The sequence below is a fragment of the Macrobrachium nipponense genome, chromosome 5 (genome assembly GCF_015104395.2).
Source record: "Macrobrachium nipponense isolate FS-2020 chromosome 5, ASM1510439v2, whole genome shotgun sequence".
NCBI classification, from domain to species: Eukaryota; Metazoa; Arthropoda; class Malacostraca; order Decapoda; family Palaemonidae; genus Macrobrachium; species Macrobrachium nipponense.
Window position 1 is genome coordinate 74574073 of NC_061107.1, and position 10653 is coordinate 74584725.

At 37.7% G+C, this 10653-nt stretch overlaps 1 protein-coding gene across 1 annotated transcript in view; it reads right to left on the minus strand.

The window, feature by feature from the left end:
• Window positions 1-7927, minus strand: part of LOC135215408 (uncharacterized) — a 1081448-nt gene extending 1073521 nt beyond the window's left edge. The window contains exon 1 of the mRNA XM_064250012.1: window positions 7770-7927. The gene's annotated coding sequence lies outside the window, so the exon portion shown is untranslated. The remainder of the gene's footprint in view (window positions 1-7769) is intronic.
• Between the last annotated feature and the right edge of the window lie 2726 nt (window positions 7928-10653).

Below are 10653 nucleotides of genomic sequence, written 5' to 3' on the forward strand. Positions count from 1 at the left end.
AAAAATCCTAAAAAAAAAAAAAAAAGTGCTCCTTCTGACTCAATAAGTGAATGATGTACCTGATGGACAGTCGACTACCGTGGGTCACAGCCAGTGTATAGAAAGGCGTAGGCCTAAAACGTCGCCTCAAAAAAGACAACACCCTCTGAATCCATCCCTTGTGAGGTAAGGGATATGGAACACCAGCATACATAACTATTCACCAATAATTGGGCAGCAGAAGGCACATCACACGTCATTGTATGAGACGAAATAATTACCAAATAGTCTGTAGGTAGCTTTGATATCCCAGGTTAGGTTAGGGTAACATTACTGGGCAGGTTCATCTTACTCAAACCGTCTATATCAATTCAGACCCTATTGTGAAAATGAAAATTGACCAACTTCGTGTTCATCAAAATCCCATATCTTCCAAAAAATAATGGATGGAAACTAGAACTGAATAGATACAACACATCCCATTGCGGGGAACCTCTTTATACACAAAATATATGACACCTAGAATAAACTGCCACCTGAAGTTGTAAACAGCAACAGTGTGGAAGAGTTTAAAAGAAAGCTAGGCAAATTATTAGGACACTGTGAATGAACAGTAGAACCTGCTCCTACAGATAAGTGAGCACACGATGTCTCCTCTTAGGATGAACTAATAAGAAGTCTTTGAGACATCCTAATCCTTGAAACTCCTATTAAAGAAAGGAGGGGAAAAAATACCTAACCACAGACAAAGTTGAGGAAGAAATCTCCAACGACAGGCAAGTGGTGTCAATCTTTTAAGCCTCACGGAACATCGAGGCAATATGTAGATCTTGTAAATAAATGGCTGTGACTTTGCACCCTGGTTAAATCACCTGCGTCGCTCTCTAAATCACTATCTCCCGGTCTGAAGCCGATCCTGACAGCTCACGATGAAATTAACCCTAACGAATACTAAAGGGGAAGAGAGAGAGAGAGAGAGAGAGAGAGAGAGAGAGAGAGAGAGAGAGAGAGAGAGTACGTAGTACTAAGGGGAGTTACCATGCCCTCGCACGGTGTACACCCTCAAGTTAATACAAGAGATGAAAGTCCATAAGTACAAAACAGTGCAAAACGTGTGAACTGCATATTCCTTTAGTAAGAGTTAAGTCTATCTCACTGTGCAACTGTTTCACAAACGACAAAATTCTCATTCATAATGGCTTAAGAAGCATTGTGTAAAAGCGAAAGTATTGTTTAATAATGTAAAGTGTGGGAATCAAGTGTCATTACTTACGAATCCTTAGAAAAGTGTTTGGTTAGTTCCTGATAAAATGAAATGAGGCAGATTATACAAAATATTATAGGAGAGGATCAGTTTTGCACAGACTAGGTTGTCAATTGTAAGATCAAAGAATGATTTTGAAATAGAAAACGTTTTAAAAAAGTGAGGCCCTATCAGTACAATGTATAAACACTTGAAAGACCTACGAAGTGTACTGGATGCTGATATACACACACACACATATATATATATATATATATATATATATATATATATATATATATATATATAGATATATATATATATATATATATATGCTTATAATAGAATTGGCGATCGACTGGCGCGTACCAGCGACCTCTCAATTCCAGGACTGGTGGTTTAAGGCTTCACTGCCAGTCCTGGAATTGAGAGGTCGCTGGTTCGCGCCTGTCGATCGCCATTCTATTATCGCTTAATAAATCCCCCTCGGTTAAGCATATATGAAAATATATCAATTCCGAGATAGAGCGAATTAGATATTAAAGGAAATTTGTAGTTCGATATATATATATATATATATATATATATATATATATATATGTATATATATATATATATATATATGTGTGTATATGTATATATAGATATATATACATATATATAAAATATATATATATGATATATATACATAATACAATACATATATAATCTAATATATGTATGTATATAAATAAAATCACATAAGCATAAATCAATCAGTGATTATCACAGGTTAGTAGAATTAATCGCACGAAAGATTCTATTAAATTACCGAAGAAGATGAATAAAAAAATACGGTAACGTTATTTAAAATAAATCGTTATAATTACACTTTCAAAGTACAAAATGAAAGTAGTACATTAATATGGCTGCAGAAATGGAAACATTATGTATAATAATCAAAGTAACCCAAATTAATCTAAATGCTCTATGCAGAAAATAAAAACCTAATATTCCTCCAGCCAAGAAGAACACTGTCTAGACGTCTTGGCCCTTTCTCTTCCCAGGTCCATAATATTCTCTCATGACCTTCCATGTCCTTGTTATCTCTTGCCATGTCCTTACGTTGCCCCGTATCTTCCCATGTCTTTTATGTCTTTTCTGTTATTCTTTCCCCTTATGCTCTTATAAAGAGAATTTCCACTTCTACAAATTTACCATGAACGTTTGAGGACATCCCGAATTTCTTGGCATGTGTTTTGCCCTCTTCAGAATATATATCATAAAGAGTCGAAAAAGTTTGAGAGAGAAAGAGAGAGACAGAGAGGAAGTCCCACCGTGAATTACAAAATTCAGAATGGAAAAAGTTTGAGAGAGAGAGAAAGAGAGAGAGAGAGAGAGAGAGAGAGATGAACTCTCCCACCATGAATTACAAAATACAGAATGGAAAAGTTTAAGAGAGAGAGTAGAAATACGCAAGTGCACTCTTTTTGAAGGAGCTGGAAACTGGAACTGCCTCATGAGAGAGAGAGAGAGAGAGAGAGAGAGAGAGAGAGAGAGAGAGAGAGAGATGAACTTCCACCATGAATTGCAAAAACAGAATCGAAAAACGTTAGAGAGAGAGAGAGAGAGAGAGAGAGAGAGAGAGAGAGAGAGAGAGAGAGACTCACACCATGAATTCTATCTTTGTGAACTTGACTCTTTAGTGTATCCAGACGCAATTTTTTATCAGCTTGAATTTTCAAAGTGTTAAATGCCTAGAATGTGTACGGAAACTTTCCAAAAGTAATTCCTAATTCTTTTGTGTTTAAATTCTCTTACTTTGTAGGAATTAAATTTTCTAATGTGTATATGTACTTCAGAGGCAGAGGATAAGTTTCCTCCCTACAGGACGTAAAAACAGAGCTCATGCCATCCCTCCATCTAATATACTATAAGGCGAGATCGACGAAAAATTAGCCCGTGGTAATACTGATGACAATGTCGCTAATGTAACCTAAGAGGGAGCGTAACTGTTTGGTATTAATTAACTAATTCGGGGACCCCTCGGTAACCCGATACAAGCAACACGGGGGATAAACGACTTCACTTTTCGCTAATGTAAACATTACGTCATTTCCACCCTCCCTTCAGTATCCACATCACAGAAATAGGCGGCGGGTGGCTCCCTCCATCCCAGGATACCCGACCCGAACCCCCGGCCACTGGCACTCTCTCCCTGAGCGGTGCCATCGATCTGCGCTCAGGCATTGGTACAACTTTAGGTTTTACTGCAAGCAGCTCGGTTTTGAATTCAAAAGCAAAGGAGTAAAATTACATCTGGTGAATAAACGATGTGAAATTAATCACTTGTACAAGACAAATGAAGAAATACCACGAACAGAGACGAATCCTTTAACACATGCAAGCGGTTTAATTTCTAGAAACAACACCAAATTCTTTCCCAGTTAGAATCTACCGAGTATATTCCTTGACCTGGCACTCCCGGTGAAACTTTCAAGAATAATTTGTGATAAATGAAGGGATAGATAAGATAAACATCTGAAACAAAGCGATGAAAGGCTTAAACCTGTCTGCCGGTATTTGAGAAAACGGGCAAACTGGAGATAAGCCAACTGCATGAAGTCCGCCTTGAGTCTTTTGACAATGGAATAATGAACTCCTTCTCTTTCTGTCTCCTTGTCTGCCTAGTTGTTTATTATTCTGTCTATCTTCCCGTTCTCCCTGTGTACGTCTGTTTGTCTCTGTCTCTCATCATCTCACGTCTCTTTGTCTCCTTTCCGCTTTCAAATGCTTTCAAACGAAGGCATCCGAGTTTTGGTAGAGGTTCAATGTCTGTACCCTTAGACTTAACATCCTCTGCATCAACTTTTCTAGAAAGATCGATAATGATAACCACTACACTAACATACATACACACACACACACACACACACACCCATCCCATCCCATATCCATCCCCACCCCAATGACCTCTTCTTTCTGGGTGTGGTAACGGTGAATAATAACATTGTGAAAATCGCCAGACAAACTGAAATTGAAATAATGGTAGGTTTTCCTTTTACGATGGAGGGTAAAGCATTCGGGCTGGTAAAGATATGTTTTATCAGCATAGGCTAATGTAGAAGTCTTTCTTTTTTCTGGACGGCAAAGTGCTTTCATTAAGAGAGACTAAACTACACCTGAGAGTTTGTAGTCAGTACTTTTGTCAAGAGGCCAGCGAACAAACCGTGAGTCAACATTCCACGTAACAGCAGGAAACTGCCCACACTTGTCCTTGAGCACACTAGGAAAAGACGTTCAGCTATGACATGCATTTTCCTCCTGCAACTCTCAAAACTGGCTTTATAAAATGCAAATTCTTTTCGTTTAAAACCTGTAAAGAACTTGCAACGTGCAATGTTATCACAACAGCCCACAAAACAACACATAAAAATGTGATATCTTTGTCAAGGCAAGCAAAGACCCCTAGCAGTAATGAACATGAATGCATTTGCAGTTCAAATTTACATTATGAAAAGTAGTATTCAACCGAGTTCATCGACAGGCACAAGCCTCATTATCATACGACATAGCAACACATGCGTGTAAACGTATGCACACTCACACACATATACAGCAACCTGTTGCAGCAACGATGTACCGGCATCTTCAATTCCCCTTCACCTGTCTGACTTTTAGATTAGTGGGGGCGGGGGGGGGGGGGGGGGGGGGCGAAGTCGACGCCTACTCATTCTATTCAATTCACTTTTACCTAAACAGTTGTTTCTGTTTCTGTTTCATCACTGAGGTTTGCGAAGCAGATCCTTCGAAGTTTTAAATGTGTCTTCCTTACCTTCACCTTTTAAATGTGTATCCCAAAACAAATCCTTTGAAAACGACAGATTTTTACATATACAAAAAGTATATCCTAAACTACACCAAAGAGACTGTAGTCAGTACTTTGAAAAAGACAGATGTTTACATACACAAAAAAATGTGTATCCTAAACTACACCAAAGAGATTGAAGTCAGTACTTCCAAACAAAAGACAGATTTTTACATACACAAAATGTGTATCCTAAACTACACCAAAGAGTTTGTAGTCAGTAGTTTGAAAAAAGACAGATTTTTACATATTCAGTCTCGTTTCTTTTAAAGAGATAAACCATTACCAGGAGCACGAGGCCGAGCTTGATGAAGATGCAGGCGAGAAATCTATAACACCTTTCCGATAATCCAGGTTTCCTACCTGGAAAAGCCATCCAGAACCACTAAAGGGACCGAGTCTCCCCTATGCAAATCTATGCCGTACCGACACTATGCCCCTTTTTTCTTCATTTGTGAGGCGTTGGTGACTGCTATGTATGTATGTATGTATGTATGTATGTATGTATGTATGTATGTATGTATGTATGTATGTAGTATGATATGTTAAATATAATATATATATTATATTCTATATAATGTGTGGGTATATGTATATATATACATATGTGTATACATATATTCATAATGTGTGTGTGTGAGCGTGCGTGCATTTTTCTTGCATCTTTGCATATGTCTGGAGCATAAAACCCATGAATTAATGTAATTTCACACAACCATACATACACATACACTCACACATATATATATATGTGTGTGTGTGTATATACCGCATATATATGTATATGATCACTTTAAGTATACATATTCTGCTAACTAATGCTCCAACCAAAAGGGTGCAACCAGCTTAGAATGCATTCTTAAACAAAACCAGCTAAAATTCGTTAAGCAAGTCTTAACTGTCCGAGGCTAGATAAAGCAGCGAGTCCGAATGTAAAGAGATATATTATGACAACCACGAAAAGAGCACGGCATCAAAATAACAATAGTAGCCTCAAAGCTCTGCCGTGAAACGCAAGAAGAAGCCAAAACATATTTTGATCCTAAAAATTGAAACAAGGAAAATGGACATTAGCATAGAAAACGGCACAATTAAGGAAACATTAAACCTTTAGACACACAGCGTGAAAATGGTTGCAAATGGCTTTAAGAAAACAATTGGTAATTCGTCGAATTAGAAAAAAAACAAACAATGGAAATGAAGAAACTATACCCTATTCGTGAACATAAGACCAAAGGTCTGACTTCGATAGGGGCATAGCACTGAAGCGACGAGGAGGCTGGGCTGCTTAAGACAAAGGCAAAAACCTAAAGTAAATAATGGAATAAAAACAAAATAAATTCTTCACTCCGAAGCTGGAGAGGTACTGAACGAGGAAATATCCGGGGTTACTAAAAATGGCCATGAATATCTACGTCTTATCTGGAATGACTTTCCACCCTGTTCTGTATATGACCCTCGAACCATTTGTAGATTTTCTACCCAAAGAAATGAGAATAGAAAATTCACTCGCATTCATGAATGAGAAAGGTTCCTCACATTAGTAATTTGCGACTGATAATGGTGAATAAGTGAATAAAAGTACGCTGATGCGTCAAAGCGCAGACGACCAGGAGCCTTGAGCTGCTCAATGCAATGCAGCAAGGTCTCTTAAGAAAAAAAAAAAAGGCCTGTTACTTGAAGAAGCAGCAACGTAGGACACTAGGAAAAAACCGTGGTGAGAGTTGTCAAACAAATAAAATGATCAAGACTTTCCTAAACAATAAGGTGTGGATTTATCTCATTTATACACCAATGAAAGCAATATTCTCACTGCTTCAGAAAGGCCTTATTTCAGAAGAACATTCAGCTAGGGCTGACGCTTTCTATAAAAGGAAAAAAAGGGTATTTTGAGCCTTTTAAAAGCCTATTCTTAATTTACCTCTAAATGGTTGTAAAGCCGTCTTTGAATCTATCACATTATATTTCATAGCACACTAAGAGTACTTCAAAAGCTACACGGAAACAAACAAACAAACAGAGTAGAATCAGCATCCGCCAGGTCTCCCGCGTTCGAGTGACGTAACAATAATGGCAGCGTTTGAATCGTAATTTTAGTTAACATAATCAACGCCCGTGCTCCTCACCCTTGCAGAATTTTACCAAAATTACTCCCCCAAGTGATATGCAGTTTCATGAGATTTCCTTGTCTCGAATTCAAAATACGGTATGTCCGTTCAGGCGGTTCGAACAGAGTTAGCTAGTTCGTGATTTTCCCGCCAGGAGTCATCCAGGTACACGTTGCCATAGTTACGGGGAAGCTGCAATCAGCCATGGTTTTTGAAAATGCAAATACGAGATTTACAGAGATGAAATCTTGTCGGCTATAGCCCACCACAGCATGACTCTTCTGAGGAACCTGGTTGTTAAACGAATGTTCATTTCATGAGAGAGCTTCCACAAAGAGAAATTATATTAATAGGCTGAGTTAAACCCACAAGAACACTGAGATACAACTTGGACTGAATGTACCAGTTTGTGTGCTTGAAAGTACGTATTTGCAATGTGAAGATTAAGTATACAACGTTGCAGTCGAATTGACGAACGTTTTTCCCGCACTACTTCGCTCAAAAGCTTTGCATAACGATGATTAGAGGGCTCACAAAGGGCTCTGAGGCCATATATTGAATACCCATATACGAGGCAGAGTCGAGGACCTACCTGGAGGAGATATGGGCGTGATGCACGTGCGACTTTCACGAAAACTGACGGCGGAATGAAGCCGCCCTTACATCTCCTAGCTGAGCATTAGCCGCCCCCCAACATCCAAGCAGCCAATGGGAAGGAACTACGTCATTCCCTCCACCATAAACTCCGCCCCACCATAACTTCACCCCCGCCCCCCACACGGTCACCATGAAAATCTTTCGGAAGCAGCAGCGCCCACGCCCATAGGATTATTCTGTTCGGTGTGCCCATCTAACAACACCCCCGCATCAATCTTTAATTAAGCCTCCGGTGAGATGGCGTGGCGTTGCTCGTCGTAATAAATTCATACAAATAAATGGCCATTACTCAGAATTTAAAAGGCAAATTTCTTTTTTAAAAACGTGCATTTAAACGTCGCAAAAAACACATCACACACGTGTCCGGTAACATCACATGTCCAGGCGTTCAGCAACTCTGCATGTGAGACATTAAGAGCAGAATAAACTTTGCAAAAAAAAAATAAATAAATAACACTTGAACGCACAGTTAATCGTTAAGCTGGGAAACACGCCAGTGATATCTTATCGCAAGTGATTATATTAGTATATCATTAACTCTTTCTCTCTCTGCCTTGCTTGATTCTTATCAGTGTGTGTACGACAGACTTGTCCCTCGGGGGCCGTACCTGTGAGTATAAGTACCTTTTCCGTGCTTTGGAATTAGCTATACTTGAAACATGTCCGTGCTGATGCTTTTCTCCTCATGAGAGCAGTTGCTTATTCTACGTCAAAGCTTTTTTGAAGTTTAAGAATAAATATGAAAGGATTGATTCATATCAAGACAGACCTACGTCAAATACAAGAAATCTTTCTTAGAAAATGAAACATCTAACCGTGCCGGAACTAATTACAAAACCCTTAAGGATAAAACTTTCCAGTTGATGATATTGAAATATGTTTTCTGCCTATGGATCACAAACACATCCAGTGGTCAAGACACTCGTCCCACTGGAGAGAGAGAGAATCGAGTACGAATCCCTAGCAAGGAAAGGGTGATATGTATATGTATTTCCCATGAATAATCTTTGTGCCTCTGTTAACCTGCGTTGTGATTTATGTTGCATTCTTGCTATTTGTCATCCTAATACCTATATTGAGAATCCTCATCAGAAGAAATAAAACTTACGTATGTATATATATGTATATATATATATATATATATATATATATATATATATATATATATATATACATAGATATATCAATATTACGTGGCCCTATGATGATTATCGAAAGATGCATACGAGAAAAATCACCATCATAAATAGTGGGGAAACCCTTAGTGCATTGATAACCTGAGAGAGAGAGAGAGAGAGAGAGAGAGAGAGAGAGAGAGAGAGTTCGCAACCATTTTCATGATCATCATACCTGTCCTTCCCCTTCCAAGGTGAGTCTACGCACCAGATCATGGCGTCGGATTATCCATACACTTATCATTTCCCTAATACCTGGATGTAAGTTCCCAAATCAGCGGGGACTATGACACCCAAAATTAAAGAAGCGTAGACTTTATTTTTCCAAGTCAAGGAAAGGAAAAGAATGGCCAAAAATACTTACAAATTGCTATTACATATTGATCTAGTTCGCTGCTGCGCCTGCTGCTGTCTGTTTTCTCTTGTTCTACTCTCTCTCTCTTTTCTCTCTCTCTCTCTCTCTCTCCATAATATATATATAATATATATATATATATATAAATATATAGATATCTATATATATATTATATAATATATATATATAATATATTATATATGATAGGTATGTATGTATGTATGTATGCATGCATGTATGTATGTATGCATGCATGTTTGAATGTATGTACGTATATATGTATGTATGTAACCATAAAAAGCAGATAGTATACCTAAATGGTCAGTACCTCGAACAGTAATATATATAAAAAAAAACGTTTTTACTCAGCATCCATATTACACAGTACATTGCACATTGCTGCGGAATTATATGCGGAATTGATTCTCACTCGTTTAGCGTATATATAACTATAAACGAAGTTAATGCACGTTAAAAATAATTAATACCAATATTTATTTCTTGATTAACACTCTTTAAAATTTGATAAGTAAATCCGAAGCACGTATCGCATTGAAAATTTAAATAACTGACCTTTACACAGTTTCATTAATTAATGTTATTTCCAAGCAGCAAAAAATATTAATGTCTGCACAATGCGGCAAGTGATGATAAATGTTGAAGGGCAATGAAGTAGTAAACGTAAACACTAAAATTTCTGAAACACGCGGGGGAACATAAGAGATTGACTTCATTTTCAGGGCAAATATTGTTTCAAAGCAAGCGACCATTTCAGGAAGTTCGGACGATACGGAATCAAGTGAACATGTTCTAAACTATCAGATCAATATTCTGTTTTATGTGGACGAAATAAATGGAGAAACAAGGCGTGATCCTTACTCGGGGCGCGTGCTTAAAATCTACGAGCAAATAGAACGTTGTTTCATAGACGAAAATTAAAATAAATGGGCTATATTTTATTGGAAATAATTGTTCTGTACTGTTTAACATGTACATTATTTTTACATTTTTATTCTTATAAATAAATCATAAATAGCCTATTCTAAGGTTTTTGTATCTTTAACTTGAAGCAAAACAACCTTTTCAGACCTTTTTAGGCTCTTCCATAGAACTTTCCTACCCCCCACCAACAAGAACAGCAACAACGACGAAAACATAGTAGTTTTTAGGCTGACAAAAGAGTACATACCTGAGTCAACGTTAGTTTTAACTGACATATAAAAGAAAAATTATAAATCCACGTACTGTGAAAGAGAGAAATGCTCTCTCGTATTTAGATAAGATTAGAA